This window comes from Aegilops tauschii, chromosome 1 (genome assembly GCF_002575655.3).
Source record: "Aegilops tauschii subsp. strangulata cultivar AL8/78 chromosome 1, Aet v6.0, whole genome shotgun sequence".
NCBI lineage: Eukaryota > Viridiplantae > Streptophyta > Magnoliopsida > Poales > Poaceae > Aegilops > Aegilops tauschii.
In genome coordinates this window covers 352,608,355-352,632,247 of record NC_053035.3, presented here as the reverse complement: position 1 = coordinate 352,632,247, position 23,893 = coordinate 352,608,355, and positions in this window count along the sequence as shown.

The window sequence follows — 23,893 nt, the reverse complement described above, 5'->3', positions numbered from 1 at the left end:
TGGCCGAGCTATTCTCCTCCATCTTGTAGACAAAGTACTTGTCAGAGGTCTCATACCTCTCGACATGGGCATGAGTCTGAAATACTAATGTTAGCTCTTGGAACATCTCATATGCTCTGTAGCGTTCAAAATGTTTTTGAAGTCCCGGTTCTAAGCCGTAAAGCATGGTGCACTAAACTATTAAGTAGCATATCGAGCTTGCCAAACGTTCATAACGTCTGCATCTACTCCTGCAATAGGTCTGTCACCTAGCGGTGCATCAAGGACATAATTCTTCTGTGCAGCAATGAGGATAATCCTCGGATCAAGGACCAAGTCCGCATCATTGCTACTATCATCTTTCAACTTAGTTTTCTCTAGGAACATATCAAAATAGGGAGCTATATCGCGAGCTTTTGATCTACAACATAGATACGCAAAACTATAAGACTAAGTTCTTGATAAATTAAGTTTAATTAATCAACTTACTAATGAACTCCCACTTAAATAAACATCCCTCAAGTTATCTAAGTGATATGTGATCCAAATCAACTAACCCATGTCCGATCATCACGTGAGATGGGGTAGTCATCAATGGTGAACATCTCTATGTTGATCATATCTACTATATGATTCACGTTCGACCTTTCGGTCTCCAGTGTTCCGAGACAATTGAACATAGAGTTTATCACACCCGATCATCAGGTGGTGTCTCGAAACAACGAACTTTTGCAATGGTGCATACTCGGGGAGAACACTTATATCTTGAAATTTAGTGAAGGGATCATCTTATAATGCTACCGTCAATCTAAACAAAATAAGATGCATAAAAGATAAACATCACATGCAATCAAAATATGTGACATGATATGGCCATCATCATCTCGTGCTTTTTGATCTCCATCTCAAAGCACCGTCATGATCTCCATCGTCACCGGCTCGACACCTTGATCTCCATCGTTGCGTCGTGGTCGTCTCGCCAACTATTGCTTCCACAACTATTGCTAACGCATAGCGATAAAGTAAAACAATTACATGGCGTTTGCATTTCATACAATAAAGAGACAACCATAAGGCTCCTGCCGGTTGTCGATAAATTACAAAACATGATCATCTCATTCAATAACGTATATCACATCATGTCTTGACCATATCACATCACAACATACCCTGCAAAAACAAGTTAGGCGTGCTCTACTTTGTTGTTGCAAGTTTTGTGTGGCTGCTACGGGTTTCTAGCAAGAACCGTACTTACCTACGGTAAAAACCACAACGGTGATTTATCAAGTTTGCTGTTTTAACCTTCTTCAAGGACCGGCCGCAGTAAAATTTGATTCAACTAAAGTAGGAGTGACAGACACCCGCTAGCCACCTTTATGCAAAACTAGTTGCATGTCAGTTGGTGGAACCGGTCTCATGTGCGTGGACATGTAAGGTTGGTCCAGGCCATTTCGTCCCACAATGTCGCCGAATCAAAATAAGACGTTGGCGGTAAGCAGTATGAACATCACCACCACAACTTCTTTGTGTTCTACTTGTGCATATCATCTACGCATAGACCTGGCTCAGATGCCACTGTTGGGGGACGTTGCATGAAAACAAAAAAATTCTTACGCCCATGCAAGATCTATCAAGGAGATGCATATCAATGAGAGGGGGGAGTGTGTCTACGTACCCTTGTAGACCGTAAGCGGAAGCGTTTCACAACGTAGTTGATGTAGCCAAACTTTCTTCGTGATCCAACCGATCGAGTACCGAACGTACGGCACCTCCGCGTTCAGCACACGTTCAGCTCGGTGACATCCACGCCTTCTTGATCCAGCAAGACGGCGAGGTAGTGGATGAGTTCCTACAGCACGACGGCATGGTGACGGTGAAGTTATCTCCGCAGGGCTTCGCCTAAGCACTACGAAAATATGACCGGCGAGGTAAACGGTGGAGGGGGGCGCCGCACACGGCTAGGCAATTGTCTGTTGTGTGCTAGGCACCCCCTCCCACATATATATAGATGGGAGGGAGGGAGGAACAGCCAAGGGGGGATCCCAAGTAGGGGGAATCCTACTTGGGGTCTCCCCCAAGGTGGCGCCCCCCTACCATGTATAGGAGCGGGGAAAAGGCAGGGGAGGGTGCCCCCCTTTCCTTTCTCCCATGAGAGGGGAAGGCAGGAGGGGCTAGCCCTCCCCCTTTTCATTCCCTAGGGCTGGCCGGCCAGGGAAAGGGGCGCACCAGCCCCCTGTGGGCTGGTCTATCCCTCCCTTGGCCCATTAAGCCCATATACATGCCGGGGGGGTGTGTCCGGAACCCCTTCCAGTGACCCGATGGCTACCCGACGCATCCCGAAACACTTCTGGTGTCCAAATACCATCGTCCTATATATCAATATTTACCTCTCGACCATTTAAAGACTCCTCGTGATGTCCGTGATCTCATCCGGGCCTCCGAACAACATTCGGTCACCAATATAACTCATATAACACTATATCGTCAACGAGCGTTAAGCGTGCGGACCCTACGGGTTCGAGAACTATGTAGACATGACCAAGATACCTCTTGGTCAATAATCAATAGCGGAACTTGGATGCCCATATTGGCTCCTAGATATTCTACGAAGATCTTTATCGGTCGAACCGTTATGACAACATACGTAATTCCCTTTGTCTATCAGTTTGTTACTTGCCCGAGATTCGATCGTCGGTATCTTCATACCTAGTTCAATCTCGTTACTGGCAAGTATCTTTACTCGTTCCGTAATACATCACCTCGTGACTAACTCCTTAGTCATTTGCTTGCAAGCTTATGATGTCTATTACCGAGAGGGCCTAGAGATACCTCTCCGATACTCGGAATGACAAATCATAATCTCGATCTATGCCAACTCAACAAACACCTTCGAAGATACCTGTAGAGCATATTTATGATCACCTAGTTATGTTGTGACGTTTGATTGCACACACGGCATTCCTCCGGTATCCGGGAGTTGCATAAGCTCATAGTCGGAGGAATATGTATTTGACATGAAGAAAGCAATAGTAATAAACTGAACAATCATTATGCTAAGCCAACGGATGGGTCTTGTCCATGATAACCCACAAGTATAGGGGATCGCAACAGTTTTCAAGGGTAGAGTATTCAACGCAAATTTATTGATTCGACACAAGGGGAGCCAAAGAATATTCTCAAGTATTAGTAGTTGAGTTGTCAATTCAACCACACCTGGATAACTTAATATCTACAGCAAAGTATTTAGTAGCAAAGTAGTACGGAAGTAACGGTAACAGTGGCAAAAGTAACAGTGATAGTTTTGTAGTGATTGTAACAGTAGCAACGGAAAAGTAAATAAGCAAAGAATAATATGTGAAAAGCTCGTAGGCATTGGATCGGTGATGGAAAATTATGTCGGATGCGATTCCTCATGCAATAGTTATAACATAGGGTGACACTGAACTAGCTCCAATTCATCAATGTAATGTAGGCATGTATTCCGAATATAGTCATACGTGCTTATGGAAAAGAACTTGCATGACATCTTTTGTCCTACCCTCCCGTGGCAGCGGGGTCCTATTGGAAACTAAGGGATATTAAGGCCTCCTTTTAATAGAGTACTGGACCAAAGCATTAACACTTAGTGAATACATGAACTCCTCAAACTACGGTCATCACCGGTAGTGGTCCTGATTATTGTCACTTTGGGGTTAACGGATCATAACACATAATAGGTGCCTATAGACTTGCAAGATAGGATCAAGAACTCACATATATTCATGAAAACATAATAGGTTCAGATCTGAAATCATGGCACTCGGGCCCTAGTGACAAGCATTAAGCATAGCAAAGTCATAGCAACATCAATTTCAGAACATAGTGGATACTAGGGATCAAACCCTAACAAAACTAACTCGATTACATGGTAAATCTCATCCAACCCATCACCGTCCAGCAAGCCTATGATGGAATTACTCACGCACGGCGGTGAGCATCATGAAATTGGTGATGGAGGATGGTTGATGATGACGATGGCGACGGATTCCCCTCTCCGGAGCCCCGAACGGACTCCAGATCAGCCCTCCCGAGAGAGATTAGGGCTTGGCGGCGGCTCCATATCGTAAAACGCGATGAATCCTTCTCTCTGATTTTTTTCTCCCCGAACGTGAATATATAGAGTTGGAGTTGAGGTCGGTGGAGCACCAGGGGGCCCACGAGGCAGGGGCCGCACCCCCCACCCTCGTGGACAGGGTGTGGGCCCCTGGCCTTGATTCTTTCGCCAGTATTTTTTATTAATTCCAAAAATAATCTCCGTTGATTTTTAGGTCATTCCGAGAACTTTTATTTCTGCACAAAAATAACACCATGGCAATTCTGCTGAAAACAGCGTCAGTCCGGGTTAGTTCCATTCAAATCATGCAAGTTAGAGTCCAAAACAAGGGCAAAAGTGTTTGGAAAAGTAGGTACGACGGAGACGTATCAACTCCCCCAAGCTACCTTTGCATGTCCTCAAGCAATTCAGTTGATAAACTGAAAGTGATAAAGAAAAACTTTTACAAACTCTGTTTGCTCTTGTTGTTGTAAATATGTAAAGCCAACATTCAAGTTTTCAGCAAAGATTATGAACTAACCATATTCACAATAACATTTAGGTCTCATGTTTACTCATATCAATGGCATAATCAACTAGCGAGCAATAATAATAAATCCGGATGACAAGACTTTCTCAAAACAAACATAATATGATATAACAATTTGGTATCTCGCTAGCCCTTTTTGAGACCGCAAAACATAAATGCAGAGCATATTTAAAGATCAAGGACTGACTAAACATTGTAATTCATGGTAAAAGAGATCCAGTCATAGTCATACCCAATATAAATTAATAGTAATGGATGCAAATGACAGCGGTGCTCTCCAGCTGGTGCTTTTTAATAAGAGGGTGATGGCTCAACATAAAAGTAAATAGATAGGCCCTTTGCAAAGGGAAGCAGGGATTTGTAGAGGTGCCAGAGCTCGATTTTTGAAATAGAGATAAATAATATTTTGAGCGGCATACTTTCATTGTCAACATAACAACCGAGAGATCTCGATATCTTCCATGCTACACACATTATAGGCGGCTCCCAAACATAATGGTAAAGTTTATACTCCCCCTCCACCAACAAGCATCAATCCATGGCTTGCTCGAAACAACGAGCGCCTCCAACTAACAAGAGTCCCGCGGGAGTTTTGTTTGCAATTATTTCGATTTGATTTGCTTAGAGCATGGGACTGGGCATCCCGGTGACTAGCCATTTTCTTGTGAGTGAGGAGCGGAGTCCACTCCTCTTGAGAATAACCCGCCTAGCATGGAAGATACAGATGTCCCTAGTTGATACATGAGCTATTCGAGCATACAAACAGAATTTCATTTGAAGGTTTAGAGTTTGGCACATACAAATTTACTTGGAACGGCAGGTAGATAGCACATATAGGAAGGTATAGTGGACTCATATGGAATAACTTTGGGGTTTATGGAAGTGGATGCACAAGCAGTATTCCCGCTTAGTACAAGTGAAGGCTAGAAAAAGACTGGGAAGCGACCAACTAGAGAGCGACAACAGTCATGAACATGCATTAAAATTAATAAACATTGAGTGCAAGCATGAGTAGGATATAATCCACCATGAACATAAATATCGTGGAGGCTATGTTGATTTTGTTTCAACTACATGCGTGAACATGTGCCAAGTCAAGTCACTCGAATCGTTCAAAGGAGGATACCACCCTATCATACCACATCACAACTATTTTAATAGCATGTTGGCATGCAAGGTAAACCATTATAAACTCCTAGCAAATTAAGCATGGCATAAGCAACTATAATCTCTAATTGTCATTGCAAACATGTTTATTCATAATAGGCTGAATCAGGAACGATGAACTAATCATATTTACAAAAACAAGAGAGGTCGAGTTCATACCAGCTTCTTTCATCTCAATCAGTCCATCATATATCGTCATTATTGCCTTTCACTTGCACGACCGAACGGTTTGGATAATAATAATAATAATAGTGCACGTGCATTGGACTAAGCTGGAATCTGCAGGCATTCAATACAAAGGAGAAGACAAGGTAATATGGGATCTTGGTTAAATCAACAATAATGCATATAAGAGCCACTTCAACATTTTCATTATGGTCTTCTCCTCTCGACCCCCAAAGAAAAGAAAAGAAATAAAACTATTTACACGGGAAAGCTCCCAACAAGCAAAAGATGAACAGGAAATCTTTTTGGGTTTTCTTTTAATTATTACTACTACAAGCAAGGAAAGTAAACTAGCTAAGAGCTACAACTTTTTTTTGTTTTCTTAAGGTTTATCAAACACACAAGAAGAAAGTGAGAAAAAGAAAATAAACTAGCATGGATAGTACAGTGAAAAAGTATGAGCACCGACAACTAGCATGAGTGTGTGAACATGAATGTAATGTCGGTGAGAAATACGTACTCCCCCAAGCTTAGGCTTTTGGCCTAAGTTGGTCTATGCCCATGGATCAAAGTTGTAGTTGGGGTCGTACTGAGAAGGAGCCTCGGGTTGCCACTGATTGGCAATCTCCTCCGGATCCCAGTGGTAAACAGACTGTCATGAAGGATCAAATTGTGGTTCCGGCTCTGGCTCTGTAGCTGGTGTGGGGTTCTGGTAGGCATGAAATGCCTCCGGCTGAACAAGGTACTTGCCTGAAGATAAGTCAAACAAAGAAGGGGCAGGCAAAGTAATAGTCTCAGGGCGATCCTTATTAAATATCAGTCTGTACTTAAGCATCTTTTCCTTATTCTTAACGATAAAATCATGTGCTACCATACTCTTATAATCTAGAAAAATAGGAGGCAACAACTTTTCTTCTTTCTCATAATGCCTAATGGGTATGTTAAAGTGTGCAGCAAGGCGCGAGGCGAAGATACCTCCCAAGATGGGACCCTTCGTGCGGTTAAGACTTAAACGTTTGGCAATGATAGCACCTAGGCTAAAAGAGTTATCACGAAACAAGGCATGGCCCAAAATAAAAATATCAGGGGCACTAAGGTTTCCACAGTTTCCGCGACCAATTAAACATCTACTAGCAAACATCGCAAAGTAACGCAGAATCGGAAAATGCATGCTAGTAATTCTTGCATCGGAAACTTTCCTTGTTTCCCCTACATCAATCATATCAATAAATCCTTCCACATCATTACGATGTGGTTCCTCTATGCTGCCAGTAAGGGGTATCTTACAAACCCGACAGAAATCAGAAAGGGACATCTCCTTGTGCTCATCATATAAATAAAATTCCACTGAAGGTGGTGATCTCCTAGCATGGAAATGAAAATTTTGCACGAAAATATTAGTGAGTAAGAGATACTGTTCACGCTGGTCGCGGAGGAAGTCAGTGAGGCCCTCATTCTCAACCAAAGAATAGAAATCATCATGAATCCCGGCTGCTGTTAAGAACGCATCACAAGGCCATTCACATGGCCGAACCTCCGCGGTGCGAGGGAGATTATATTTGGGCCTCTTATCCTCTTCACTTCGTTTATCCCTCGAGCTTCGGCTCGAAGAGCCCCTCAAAAATCTCTTCATCTATTCCTAAAAATTTCTGAAATTTTTAGTAACTCAAAATAAAAGTGAACCAAACTCAACAAAATTGATAGCAACTACTCCCACAAGTGCCTAGAGACTATATCATGCATTAGAACCACTTGGGACCATATAAATTTGACATGCAAGCTCAAGAACAGGGTGACCTAGGCAGCAAAAATTTGCAATGAATAAATCACTAGAACAAAAACTAATTGGACCATTGGAGGAGTCACATACCGAAGAACAATCCCTCAAAGCAGTTTTGTGAGTGGAGCTTTGAGCTAGGAGATCGAAAATCGCAGCAAACTGAGCTAGAACTCGTGCTTGAGCTGGTTGGTGATTTTTTTGGGAGGAAGAAGGAGTGTGTGGTGGCTGGAATAAGTGGAGGGGAGACACCATGGGCCCACGAGGCAGGGGGCGCGCCCAGGGGGGTGGGCGCGCCCTGGACCCTCGTGGCCAGGTGCTTGCTCCCCCTGATGTGTTCTCAGTGCCAGATATTCTCAAATATTCCAGAAAAAATCATATTTCATTTTTAGGGCATTTGGAGAACTTTTATTTTCTGGGTATTTTTTTATTGCACGGATAAATCAGAAAACTGACTGAAAATACTATTTTTGCCTTATTTAATATAAATTACAGAAAGTAAAAGGAGGGTACAGAAGGTTGTGCTTTCTAACTTCATCCATCCCATGCTCATCAAAAGGAATCCACTAACAAGGTTGATCAAGTCTTGTTAACAAACTCATTCCGAATAACATGGAACCGGAGGAATTTCGAATAACACTACGTTACCTCAACGGGGATATGCACATCCCCAACAATAAGAATATCATATTTCTTCTTGACAGTAGGAAGAGGAAATTCAAAACCTCCAATAGTAATCGATGGAATTTTTCCAATAGAATTGATACTGTGGACTTGAGGTTGTTTCCTCAGAAAGTGTACCGTATGCTCATTTCCATTGACATGAAAAGTGACATTGCCTTTATTGCAATCAATAACAGCTCTTGCTGTATTCAAAAAGGGTCTTCCAAGAATAATAGACATACTATCGTCCTCGGGAATATCAAGAATAACAAAGTCCGTTAAAATAGTAATGTTTGCAATCACAACAGGCACATCCTCACAAATACCGACAGGTATAGCGGTTGATTTATCGGCCATTTGCAAAGATATTTCAGTAGGTGTCAACTTATTCAAATCGAGTCTACGATATAAAGAGAGAGGCATAACACTAACACCGGCTCCAAGATCACATAAAGCAGTTCTAACATAGTTTCTTTTAATGGAGCATGGTATAGTTGGTACTCCTGGATCTCCTAGTTTCTTAGGTATTCCACCCTTAAAAGTATAATTAGCAAGCATGGTGGAAATTTCAGCTTCCGGTATCTTTCTCTTATTTGTGACAATATCTTTCATGTACTTGGCATAAGGATTCATTTTAAGCATATCAGTAAAACGCATACGCAAGAAGATAGGTCTAATCATTTCAGCAAAGCTCTCAAAATCCTCATCATCCTTTTTCTTGGATGGTTTGGGAGGAAAAGGCATGGGTTTCTGAACCCATGGTTCTCTTTCTTTACCATGCTTCCTAGCAATGAAGTCTCCCTTATCATAACGTTGATTCTTTGATTGTGGGTTATCAAGATCAATAGCAGGTTCAATTTCTACATCATTGTTATTACTAGGTTGAGCATCAACATGAACATCATCATTAACATTATCACTAGGTGCATGTTCATCACCAGATTGTGTTTCAGCATCAGAAATAGAAATATCATTGGGATTCTCAGGTGTGTCAACAATAGGTTCACTAGAAGCATGCAAAGTCCTATCATTTTTCTTTTTCTTCTTCTTAGAAGGACTAGGTGCATCAACATTAGTTCTCTGAGAATCCTGCTCAATTCTGTTAGGATGACCCTCAGGATACAAAGGTTCCTGGGTCATTTTACCCCCTCTAGTCATAACTCTAACAGCATTATCATTTTTCTTATTATTTAATTGATTGAGCAAATCATTCTGAGCTTTAAGTACTTGTTCTACTTGAGTGGTAACCATAGAATCATGTTTACTAATAAGTTTAAGTTCACCTTTAACTCTAGACATATAATCACTCAAGTGTTCAAGCATATCAGCATTGTGTTTCAATTGTCTACCAACATAAGCATTGAAATTTTCTTGTTTGACAATAAAATTATCAAACTCATCTAAGCATTGGCTAGCAGACTTATAACGAGGGATATCACCTTCATCAAATCTATAGAGAGAATTTACCTTTACTACCTATGTTGGGTTATCAAGACAATGTATTTCTTCAACAGGCGGCAAATTAAGACCATGTATTTCTTCAATAGGAGGTAAATTCTTAACATCTTCAGCTTTAATACCTTTTTCTTTCATAGATTTCTTTGCCTCTTGCATATCTTCAGGACTGAGAAATAGAATACCCCTTTTCTTCGGAGTTAGCTTAGGAGTTGGTTCAGGAAGTGTCCAATTATTTTCATTAGTCAACATATTATTCAATAGCAATTCAGCTTGATCAACTGTTCTTTCCCTGAAAACACAACCAACACAACTATCCAGGTGGTCTCTGGAAGGATCGGTTAGTCCATTATAAAAGATATCAAGTATTTCATTTTTCCTGAGAGGATGGTCAGGAAAAGCATTAAGTAATTGGAGAAGCCTCCCCCAAAGCTTGTGGGAGACTCTTCTTCAATTTGCACAAAATTATATATTTCCCTTAAAGCAACTTGTTTCTTATGAGCGGGGAAATATTTAGCAGAGAAATAGTAAATCATATCCTGGGGACTACGCACACAACCAGGATCAAGAGAATTAAAACATATCTTTGCATCACCCTTTAATGAGAATGGAAATAATTTAAGGATATAGTAGTAGCAAGTTTTCTCGTCATTAGTGAACAGGGTGGCTATATCATTTAATTTAGTAAGATGTGCCACAACAGTTTCAGATTCATAGCCATAAAAAGGATCAGATTCAACCAAAGTAATTATCTTAGTATCAACAGAGAAATCATAATCCTTATCAGTAATGAAGATAGGTGAAGTAGCAAAAGGAGGGTCAGATTTCATTCTAGCATTCAGAGATTTTTCTTTCAGCTTACCTAATAATTTTTTAAGATCACTCCTATCATTGCAAGCAAGAAAGTCTCTAGCAGTTTCTTCATCCATAACATAACCCTCAGGCACAACAGGCAATTCATATCTAGGGGGAGAATCTTCATCATCACTTTCATCAATATTATCAGTTTCAATAATTTCATTCTCTCTAGCCCTAGCAAGTTGTTCATCAAGAAATTCACCTAGTGGCACAGTAGTATCAAGCATAGAAGTAGTTTCATCATAAGTATCATGCATAGCAGAAGTGGCATCATCAATAACATGCGACATATCAGAATTAATAGCAGAAGCGGGTTTAGGTGTCGCAAGCTTACTCAAAATAGAAGGTGAATCAAGTGGAGAGCTAGATGGCAGTTCCTTACCTCCCCTCGTAGTTGAGGGAAAAATCATAGTTCTTTCGTCTTTCAAGTTCCTCATAGTGACCAGCAGATATAAATCCCAAGTGACTCAAAGAATAGAGCTATGCTCCCCGGCAACGGCGCCAGAAAATAGTCTTGATAACCCACAAGTATAGGGGATCGCAACAGTTTTCGAGGGTAGCGTATTCAACCCAAATTTATTGATTCGACACAAGGGGAGCCAAAGAATATTCTCAAGTATTAGCAGTTGAGTTGTCAATTCAACCACACCTGGATAACTTAATATATGTAGCAAAGTATTGAGTAGCAAAGTAGTATGGAAGTAATGGTAATAGTGGCAAAAGTAACAGTGATAGTTTTGTAGTGATTGTAACAGTAGCAACGGAAAAGTAAATAAGCAAAGAACAATATGTGAAAAGCTCGTAGGCATTGGATCGGTGATGGAAAATTATGTCGGATGCGATTCCTCATGCAATAGTTATAACATAGGGTGACACAGAACTAGCTCCAATGCATCAATGTAATGTAGGCATGTATTCCGAATATAGTCATACGTGCTTATGGAAAAGAACTTGGCTGACATCTTTTGTCCTACCCTCTCGTGGCAGCGGGGTCCTATTGGAAACTAAGGGATATTAAGGCCTCCTTTTAATAGAGTACCGGGCCAAAGCATTAACACTTAGTGAATACATGAACTCCTCAAACTACGGTCATCACCGGTAGTGGTCCCGATTATTGTCACTTCGGGGTTAACGGATCATAACACATAATAGGTGACTATAGCCTTGTAAGATAGGATCAAGAACTCACATATATTCATGAAAACATAATAGGTTCAGATCTGAAATCATGGCACTCGGGCCCTAGTGACAAGCATTAAGCATAGCAAAGTCATAGCAACATCAATCTCAGAACATAGTGGATACTAGGGATCAAACCCTAACAAAACTAACTCGATTACATGGTAAATCTCATCCAACCCATCACCGTCCAGCAAGCCTACGATGGAATTACTCACGCACGGTGGTGAGCATCATGAAATTGGTGATGGAGGATGGTTGATGATGACGATGGTGACGGATTCCCCTCTCCGGAGCCCCGAACGGACTCCAGATCAGCCCTCCCGAGAGAGATTAGGGCTTGGCGGCGGCGGCTCCGTATCGTAAAACGTGATGAATCCTTCTCTCTGATTTTTTCTCCCCGAACGTGAATATATAGAGTTGGAGTTGAGGTCGGTGGAGCACCAGGGGGTCCACGAGGCAGGAGGCGCGCCCGGGGGGGTAGGTGAGGGAGTCCTGGACTAAGGGGTCCTCGGGCGTCCGGCCTGTTGTTCATTGGGCCGGACTGATGGGCTGTGAAGATATGAAGGCCGAAGACTATACCCATTTCTGGATTGGACTTTCCTTTGCATGGAAGGCAAGCTAGGCGACCAACTGTGAAGATTCCTTCTTATGTAACCGACCCCATGTAACCCTAGATCTCTCCGGTGTCTATATAAACCGGAGAGCATAGTCCGGATAGGAGACATTCATTACCATATTCACATAGGCTAGACTTCTATGGTTTGGCCATTACGATCTCGTGGTAGATCAACTCTTGTAACACTCATATTCATCAAGATCAATCAAGCAGGAAGTAGGGTATTACCTCCATAGAGAGGGCCCGAACCTGGGTAAACATCGTGTCCCTTGTCTCCTGTTACCATCGATCCTAGACGCACAGTTCGGGACCCCCTACCCGAGATCCACCGGTTTTGACACTGACATTGGTGCTTTCATTGAGAGTTCCATTGTGCCTTCGGCAAAGGACTCGATGGCCCCTTCGATCGTCAGTAATGACGTTGTCCAGGGAGAAACCTTCCTCCCTGGACAAATCTTTGTGTTCGGCGACTTCGTACTGCGGGCCAACTCGCTTGGCCATCTAGAGCAAGTCGATAGCTACGCCCCTGGCCATCAGGTCAGATTTGGAAGCTTGAATTACGTCATGGATATCCGTGGAGACTTTTTTTTTATGAAGAACGACAGTGGGAGAGGCTCCCACTGACTTTGTATTACTCACAAAGGAACAATTACATATGTATTACAAAAGGGTTTTGAGGCCCCCCGGCCATGCTAGCTATCCACGGTCTTAGTGGCCCAAGTTTACAATGTAATTAGAGAGGAAAGGATGAAGATCCTCCCGGCAGTTATGTGTTAGCAGCTCCAAGAGATGCTTAAATCTAGCTAGCCATGCTCCATGAGAGTGCTGAATCCCTCTAAAGTGTTGATTGTTTCTCTCCATCCAAAGACTCCAAGCAGCCAGGAGAAAGATATCCATGAAGAGGGGTTGTCTCCAACTACCCCTACCTCCATGCAGAAGAGCCAGTCTGTTATCAGCTGTCGGCCATGTCACTCCTACCACATCCCAGCAGCATTGGCTAAAGGGGCAGTTGAAGAACAGATGTTCCACCGTTTCCTCAGGAGGGTTTTGACAGAACATGCATGCATAGTTGCCCCCCATGACAACAAAGTGTCTGCGTTTGAGCATATTCCTGGTATTCAGGCGATCAACTAGGAGTAGCCATCCAAACATCTTGAATTTGATCGGGCTTTTAGCTTTCCAGAGCCATCCAAACGCCTCGTCTGCCACCACCTGTTTGTAGCAGTGATTATAGAACTTCTTGGACGAAAAACGCCCGTGCAAGCATTCCCAGACATCGCTGTTATCGACGGCCAGTCGATTTTGCGGCAACCCCTCCTGGATCTCTTTGATTTCTTCTCTCGCCTGGGTCGAGAGAGGTAGACTAAAAATCGTGGATGGGTCAGTTGCAGCAAGAACCTTAGCAATGGAATCGTCCTCATTCAAACAAAATGAAAAGGCTCGTGGGTATATGTCCATTAGCGGGGAGCCTTGAGTACTATCAAACCAAGCATCTTTCCAGAACAGAGCACTAGAGCCATTCCCCGGGGTGACTTTGATGATCCCTCGGAATATCCCACTGAGTTGCATCACATCTCTCCACCAGAAAGAACCAACCGCCTCAGATGCATGCGGTATCTTGTTTCTGTAGTAGGCATCCTAAACAAGCTCCACCCAGGGAACATCTTCATGATTATAGAATTTGAAAAGATACTTTAGGAGGAGGGCTGCATTCTGGGTTTTAAGATCAATAACACCAAGGCCTCCGCAGCGTTTTGGGCGGCAGACCAGCTCCCAGGCCGCAAGAGAGTTATTTTTGATCCCGTCGTCAGAGTTTTTAGCCCAGAGGCAATGTCTACGCAGCTTATCCAGATGTTCAATCACCTTTGGGTGTATCTTGATCGTGCACATTGCGTATATCAGCATCGAAGTCACAACTGAATTGACCAAGGTTAGTTTAGCTCCGGATGACATCAGTGACAGAGCAGTGGATGTCTTCCGTTCAACTGCATGAACCAGTGGCATAAGATCAAGGACACTGGGCCTCGTTGTGCCCATTGGCAAGCCAAGGTATGTGAAGGGCATGGAACCAACAGAGCAACCAAAAACCCCAGCCAGTTCACAAGCACGTCGGTGATCAATGTTAATGGGTATGAGAGTTGATTTCTGAAAATTGATCTTCAGTCCAACGGAAGTGGCATAATCTTCTAGGATAGCTTTCATACGAGCAGCCTGCACGGGACATGCCTGCATAACTAAAATCGTGTCATCAGCATATTGTACAACCGGGAAATCACCCACCCTGTCACGAGGGAGAGGAAGATCAAGCAGTCCACGAACAAAAGCATCATTAACTGCTGCTTGGAGGAGATCAGCCGCAAGGACAAAGATCAATGGTGAGAGAGGGTCCCCCTGGCACACTCCACATTTACAGTTGAATTTTCGACCAGGGACTCCATTAAGAAGTACCGAAGAAACCCCGAACCAAAGATCATGTTCATCCATCCAAGCCATTTGTCATCAAAACCCATGTGTTTCATAATTTCCATCATGGGGGCGTGCTCAATAGTGTCAAACGCCTTGGCAAAGTCTAGCTTAAGGAGGATGTTTTCCCTTGCCGAAGTATGGCATTGATGTATGTATTCAAACGACCACGCTAGGCAATCCTGGATAGTCCTCCCTTTGAGAAAACCGTACTGATTTCTGTGAATGATCTTGAGGATGACTTTCTGTAGCCGATTTGCCAATATCTTAGTGATGATTTTCAGACAACAATTCAGCAAAGTAATTGGTCTATAATCATTTGCAGTTTCTGGAGAGGAGTTCTTTGGGATCAATGTGATATACCCCTCACTAATACTGGTTATATCTAGCCCTCCGGCATGAAATGCATGGCACAACTCATAGAAGTCTGACTTGATGATCGACCAGCAGCTTTTAAGGAAGCAACCATTAAAACCATCAGGACCTGGAGCCCGATCACTAGGCATTTCCTTAATAACAGTGTCAATCTCTTCATTGGAAAAAGGTGCCGACAAGTGCTCCAGTCCCTCAATCCGACGGATGATTCTGGAAAGATCAAAGCGCATGTGAGTGGGTTTAGAGGAGCCCAACCGTTCCTTATATGTTCTGAACAATACCCCTTCCTTGCCAGCATGGTCATGTATTTCCACATCGCCATCACGAAGCATAGCGATAGAATTATGTATGTATCTCTCCGTGGCCAGTGATTGAAAGAGTTTGGTATTTTCATCCGCAAATCTGAAGAATCGGATCGTGCATCTTTTCCTCCAATATTCATTCTGAAACTGCAACAATGTCTGCAAGTGAGATTTCAAAATTTTCCGGAAGTTTGATTCCTGGATAAATAGAGGTCTTTTGTCCTCGAGATTATCCATCGTAACTAAAGCTTCATTACAGTTTTGAATGATGATTTTCAGCTTTGAGATATCCCTGCTCCATCTCTTGAGATCATACCTCAGAGTTTTCAGCTTTTTACAAATGCGGGCGGCAGTGTTCGGTGCATGGCATGCCTTGGACCAGGAAGCGGCCACCACCTCCATAAATCCAGAATGGTTAATCCAAAAGTTCTCAAAACGGAAGAGTTTGGACTTGGGAATAGAGGACTCAATTGTGACCACACAGGGAATATGGTCTGATACCGGTTTTCCTAGTGGCAAGACCATTGTATTTGGAAACGAAGTGGTCCAGCAAGAGGACGAGAAGAACCAGTCAAGCTGTTCAAGTAAGGGATCGTCTTGCATATTACTCCAGGTATATGTTCGACCCTTCACAGGTAACTCCATCAGAGACTGCGCTCTAATGATTTCATTAAAAAGCAACATATCCGCAGTGTCGCCCCCAGGTTTGTTTCTGTTATTCGTGGAACGAATAAAATTGAAATCCCCGAGGATCAACCAGTTCTCATCATCAGGTATGTGTAGGTCAAATAACCAATTAGTAAAATCCACCCGACGCTGACCAGAACATGGACCGTAGACATTGATCAATTTCCACGAGTCATTGGACTGTGTAGCAACAAAAGAAACACCCACAGCAAACGAATCAACGTACCAAGGGGTGCCCACAAACACGGAGCTATTCCAGATAATAATAAGACCACCCGAGGCACCCACAGATGGAGCAAACACAAATTTATCAAACCGCTTAGGGCAGAAAGTTTTAATAAACGCCAGATCAAAAGATTCACGCTTTGTTTCCTGGATACAAATCATAGAGCAACCACTAGTGTCAATAGTATTTCGGAGCGCCGGAGTTTTAGCATCAGAGTTGATGCCCCGGATGTTCCACGACAAAACATTCCAAGATTTATTCATGAACCAGCAGAAGTTCAGTCTCCGGCACCCGTGGACGAGCGCTGATCATCCAGCAGCTTCTCGGGGGAAAGAGCCTCCTGCGCCATCCCGCAGCGTTTGCCCATCTGTTGAAGATCTTCAATCGTCATAGGAGGGGGGCAATCATCAGACCGAACCTGCACGGGGGCAGCAGCCAAAGAAACAGCTGTGATAAAAGAAGTTTCACGTGGTTTCACCCGTGACTTAGAGCGTTTGATGTCAGAGACTTGGTTGATCTTGAAACCATCATACTTAGTAGAACGAGTACTTGTTCTGACAGTAGTAGTGTCAAGGGGCACAAGCACATTGCGGGACTGAGGTGCATTATAAAGAGAAGAAGAAGCAATCACCTGAAGAGCCGACTCTTGAGCAGACAAGATCACTGGATGTAACGCTGCATCGTGGGGGGCAAGTCTTGAAATCTCCTTAAGACCAGGAGAACGAGCCGCCCTTCCCCACGCAGAATCAAACGCTGAAGATCGGCATTCAGTGGCCTCCTGCAGCCAAAACGACGGGATGATGGCAGCCCCCATCTGAAAGATTGAACTGAACACCTCTGTCAGAACATCACGCTCTGGGACTATGCCCTCCAGCCAGGCAGATACAGCAACATTCAACTGGTTCTGCAGAAACTTGAAAGGATTGAGGGGAAACATAGCAGCCTCAGAAGTCTGAAAGGCTAGAGCTGGCGTATATATGCGTTTAAGCATCCCTCCCATCCAGAGCAACAGATCATGGTCGACAGTCACAAAGAAACTAGCTGAGTTTCCTCCAGCTCTGACAAACGCAAGGCGTGCAGTAGGATTCCCTAGCACAAAACCATCCGCCAGTGCTTCCACCGCTTGAAACTCTAAGTCAGAAGACCAAACATCCGACAGATTATCCTGGATATTGATTTCAGGATCCACCCCATCCATCAGAGACGGTCCATCGTACTGGAAGAATGTTCTGAAGCTGAACCCTGTGTACGGTGGAGGAACCACAGGCCACAAAGGCCAACCATTATCCTGGAGTTGCACCTGGGCCGGTTCTGGGGCGTGCCATGCTGCTTCATTCAGAGCCTCTTGTGCAGCCATCTCATCAATTCGTGCTTGCTGCATGAGGGTGTAGTAGGGAAGCTCATAAGGGTGGGGTGATGCATTCAGAAGCGGAGGAGCATCCTCATTGCCAACCAGATTAGGAATAGTATTCCTGCCATTCAGAACATACACTGGTACAGACCAGGATCGAGCAAGCCCTGGCAGCAAACCAACCCTGGTAACTAACAAACTATGTGGCACTTCAGCCACATCTTTGATATGACATTTAACCAGAACTCGAGCTTTGTTGAAACCCGGACGTGGCCACACAAGGAGCTTTCCAAAGTTAGAAACGACCTTGTGGATATAGTGCTCAGTCTGGTAATCCATAGGGAAAGCTAGGAACATAACCCAGACCTCATATTCAAAAGCAGGCATGCGCATATTGAGACCTTCATCGTGAGGTACCAGAGAAAAAGTAGAATCCTCAGACAGAGCGTGAGGTCCCTCCCTAATTGCAGCATCCCGACTCTCCATATCCGCGAAAACCACACAGCCAATTCCTAATGGGTAAATAAAATCATCCACCAAATCATACTCTAGATCCCCAGTAATGATGCGACAGACCTCAGCCAACCAGAGCTCCTTTTGATGATCAGGGACTGGAGGATGGACGGAAACAATGGCATACCTGTCATGGTTAAGGGGCGGATCATCGACCACCATGACATGGCGCTGAACGCGATGAGCAGGGCCACGATCGAAGGTCGATCCAACCGGGGCGAAGGCGAACGGGCGCACTGGAAAGTTCGCCATAGCTGGAGCTGTCGGAGGTGTGGAATCCGCCGAGAGGGGAATCGCCGATGACGGACAGCAAGAACTCGGTGGGAGCAGAGGCAGTGAAGGCTGGGGTGGTGAGCTCGAGGACGCCGGCTGTCGCGATTGGGGTTTTTGGCAGGCTGAAGTGACAACAGCTTGACCAGGGAGACGTATCGTCAAGCGTTGAGCGGTGGCCACTTCCGAGGAGCGTGGGATTTTCTGTTTCTGTTTCCAAATCCAACGGGCCCGCGTATCCCTCGCCACACGGGCCATACCAACAACCATAGAATTACCAAACACAGACGCCTCCAGCTCACCCCGAGGCAGGATCCTCTCAGATTTTGTTACTGGTAAAGATTTTTGTGCCCAAACCAAATGAGGTAAAGCATGGCAATAGCTGGGCTTACGGGCCACATGACCCAAGCGGTGGCAGAACGGGCAGCGACGAAGCCCAGGACAAAGGCTAGTCATGTGATCCAATGCAGAACACGCATTGCATGGATGACCTAGAGGGTCCGGGCCCACCTTGCATGGCATATGAAAGTTGGGCTTATTACATGAAGAAGCACAGGAACCACGCACAGAAACATCCCCACAAGGCTGATAAAATAACTCAGTGCAACAATCAGCAACATGACCAAGCCGATCACATAAAGAACAAAGCTTAAGCCGCTTGTATATATAATCTTTGGTGGGAACTGAAGATATTTGTACCATATGCTGAACACTGTCATTATCATAACCTGCCTGCCATCCATCCAATATGGAATAAAGAATATCATCCGGAATGGAATCCCATAAACCTCGAACAAACAACTCACCTCGAAAAGAAGGTAACTTGGCCGGAATATCGGAGGGAATAGGTACGGATATGGATCCAAACCGAAAATTATCCTGAGAAACCGGAGCCCGAAAACTACCAAAAGAAAGCACGGTCGGGGGCTCGCCGGAATGCAAATCCGTCGGCGGCGGGATCAAACCCAGTTTCTGAAACACTGGAATAGATGCAGGATCCATAATCATATTTTGTTGGGATGATAACCATTTAGATTTGATCGCCGGACCAGGTGAAGAAGCCAAACCAGTCAACTCAGTATCCGTATGCCATGATTGAATCCTTGGGCACTTGTTCATACCACGATGCAAATGAAAATGACAAATAAAGTCCGGCCAAATACGGTCCCGTAGCCCAAAGATGAAATGTCCCACTCGATTAGATGCCACAGAGAACCGGAAATGACGATCACCCAAGCGAATAACATTGAAACCCTCACCAAGCCCTCCAATACAAGACTGAAGAGCCAAACCAACCGAATCCACCGAGAGGGGAAAAGAGGCTGAGGAGAAGGAAACTTCAAGGAAGAATTCCTTGGAGCCAGAGTTGGGGACGAAGTGGACCGTAGATCCAAACCTTGCACGCACCTGTGCCTCAACCTTAAGGCCGGGGGAGAAGTCCCAATGGAGGAGGCCATCCATTGGGATCGCCAGGAGGAGATCGTAGGGTTAAACCCTAGAATCGCCATCGTAGTCGCCAGAGGTGGAGAGGAGAGAGGTCGCCATTCCCCCTAAAAAATACCTGGGGCCGAGGTCGCCCTATCCGTGGAGACTTGATCTTCAATGGATTTGAGACCGCGACAATCGCTCCCCCGCGCTCCGATGAACATGACTTAAATCTGCTATCGGATTACGTCCAGGAGATGGATCCTGTTGCTGCAACGGCTTCAGAACCGAAGCACATCGTGCCCTCCGAGGCCACAAAGTCCGCGGCATTGGAGCCGCACACGGACTGGACATCCTGCAACGAGCGCGTCAATGGAACTCCGGACTCGTTTCCGGCTATACGTTCCGGATCAGGTGCGCCTGCGGACACCGAGCTGGATCGGTTATCGATTTTCGAATTTGGCGCCGCAGACATCTTCCAGCATTCACCTTTGGGTGACGTGCTAAACTCTTTAAAGAACTTGTCCTTGGGGGAAGACTCATAGCCGAACTATGTTCGGTTCGAGCTAGAGGCGGATGACGAGGAATTTTTCTTCCCACCCGCCACCCACTTCATAGCCACCGTCGATGACTGAACCGACGTGCTTGACTATGGCTCCAAAGACATCGACGATATGGACGACGATGCCAACATGGAGCAAGGCCAAGACCCGCCACCTGGACGTTGGACGGCCACCTCCTCGTACGACGTGTACATGGTTGATACACCTAAAGGATCTGGCGACGACAAAGAAGAGCCAGACGCGAATAAACCCTCGAAGACACAGTCCAAGCGTCGGCGCCCCAAACGCCGCTCTAAGCCTCGTCTCTCAAAAGATAGCAATACTGGCACTAGAGAAAATACTACTCCGGGCGACACCGAAAACAACGAAGACCCTATCGGAGCTACATCCGAACAGGAGGAACATGACAACAGGCAAGACAACCCTGTTAAACAGGCCATAGAAGATGACTCGGAGGACGATAGTTACCGTCCACCCTCTGAGGAGGAGACAAGCCTCGGCAACGAAGACTTCATCGTGCCTGAGGATCCTCTGGAGCAGGAGCGCTTTAAGCTTCAGCTCATAGCCACCGAAAGGAGCCTGAAAAAGAAACAGCAGCAGCGTCAAGCTGAACAAGACCTGCTCGTCGACAGATGGACTGATGTCCTGACAGCCGAAGAATACGGCCTCAAGCGCCCAGCCAAGAGCTACCCGAAACGTAGACTGCTACTTCAATTTGATGAGGAAGCACCAGAGCACATATATCCCTCGCGTAATGCGGAACGACCACCACGTGGTCGAGACAGGGCGGCCGACCGGCCACCCCGCGGTCGGGATAAAGCGGCAATTCAGGCCGAACAGCAGCCTGCCCCACCGCCCCGTAAAAATAGTGATGGAAGAGTTCGGGGTCACACATACGACCTCCGGCAGATCCTGGACAGTAGAGCAGGACATACAAGATCGATCTACGGATCGCGAGGACGCACCTCGACGCACGATGACGGCTACCTATTCGGACGTGACAAACCTAACCACGCCCGAGCCGAATGCCGCAGACGGACTCCATCAGAGCTACGCCACGATGCGGCCCGATATAGAGGTGCCGCACACCCTCTCTGCTTCACAGATGAGGTACTGGATCATGAATTCCCTGAGGGGTTCAAGCCTGTCAACGTTGAATCATACGACGGCACAACCGATCCTGCAGTACGGATCGAGGATTTTATTCTCCGTATCCATATGGCTCGAGGAGATGACCTCCACGCCATCAAATACCTCCCATTAAAGCTCAAAGGACTAGCTCGACACTGGTTAAATAGCCTGCCTGAGAATTCCATCGGCAGCTGGGAGGACTTGGAAGAGGCTTTCCTAGATAACTTCCAAGGAACTTATGTCCGGCCACCAAATGCCGATGACTTAAGCCACATAGTTCAACAACCTGGAGAATCAGCCAGAAACTTCTGGACTAGGTTCCTAACCAAAAAGAACCAGATCGTTGATTGTCCGGATGCCGAGGCCCTAGCAGCCTTCAAACACAGCATCCGTGACGAATGGCTAGCACGCCACCTCGGCCAAGAAAAGCCGAAGTCTATGGCAGCCCTCACGTCACTCATGACCCGCTTTTGCGCGGGAGAGGACAGCTAGCTGGCGCGTAGCAAAAACACAGCCAGCGAGGCAAGCCCCACTGAGGCCAAAAACAGCACCGGCAAGCTCCGGCGCAACAGACACAAATGCCGAAGCAATGGCGATAGCACCAATGACACAACAGTTCACGCTGGATTCAGTGGCTCCAAGTCTGGCCAGCGAAAGAAGCCCTATAAAAGGAGGAGCGGAAGACCATCCAGCTTGGACCGCATACTCGATCGTCCTTGCCAGATACATGGCACCCCAGACAAACCGGCAAACCATACTAACAGAGATTGCCGAGTCTTTAAACAAGCCAGCAAGGTAAACAGCAAAAAACAAGGAAGGGGAATCACAGAGCGAGGACGATGACGAGGAGCCCCGGCAGCCGAGCACTGGGGGGCAAAAGAAAATCCCCCCCCCCAAGTCAAAACGGTGAACATGATATATGCCACACACACATCCCCAAAAGGGAGCGTAAGAGAGCACTTAGGGACGTCTACGCGGTAGAGCCAGTCGCCCCAAAATTCAATCCGTGGTCGTCATTCCCGATCACCTTCGATCGCCGAGATCATCCAACCAGCATCCGCCATGGTGGTTCAGCCGCACTGTTCCTCGACCCAATCATCGACGGATTTCACCTGACACGAGTCCTAATGGACAGTGGTAGCAGCATCAACCTGCTCTATCAGGACACAGTGTGGAAGATGAGAATGGACCCCTTACACGTCAAGCCCACAAAGACTACCTTTAAAGGAGTCATACCAGGCGTAGAGGCCCGTTCTACGGGCTCAATAACGCTGGAAGTAGTATTCGGCTCCTCAGATAACTTCTGAAGCGAAGAACTAATCTTCGACATCGTCCCATTTCGTAGCGGCTATCACGCCCTGCTTGGACGAACCGCATTCGCTAGATTCAACGCGGTGCCACACTACGCTTATCTCAAGCTCAAGATGCCCGGTCCACGTGGCGTCATTACAGTAAATGGAAACACGGAACGCTCCCTCCGTACAGAGGAGCACGCCGCCGCCCTAGCAGCAGAAGTACAGAGCGGCTTTCTCAAGCAGCATTATAATCCGGCTGCCGAGCCCCTGGACATCATCAAGAGGGTCCGGACAGCACTGCAGTAGGACAGCTCGGCTCGTCACGAGCCAAATTAGCAATTCGGCCTCCGTCCCAGCCCCGATGAGACAATGTCATCACTATCGTGCGTACATAAACTACGCACTCAAAACCCCATGGGTATTGACGGAGGCATAACTCGTTCGCGATCCACAGTACGGCTTGACCGACCTTGGGATTCGCCAACTTTTTCTTTTTCTTTTTTATGGGTTTTCTTCTCTTTTCGAGGTCTATACGGACAACCCGCTTGCAGAACACACCAAGGAGGCAAGGAGCTTTGGCGTACAAGGGAACCCCCAGGTGATCTCTAATAAACGATTACCATACTTGTTTCACATACCCACACGTAGCTCGCCCTTGGTTACGGCATGTTAAATAGCCTTACTCGCTTATCGCATTACTTGTACAAAGTACGCCTCGACGTACTAGTTACATCACAATGGTGAATACACGGTAGCGTCAGCTTATTATTTCATTTTCCCGTTTCCTCACCTCGGTATTAATTACTCA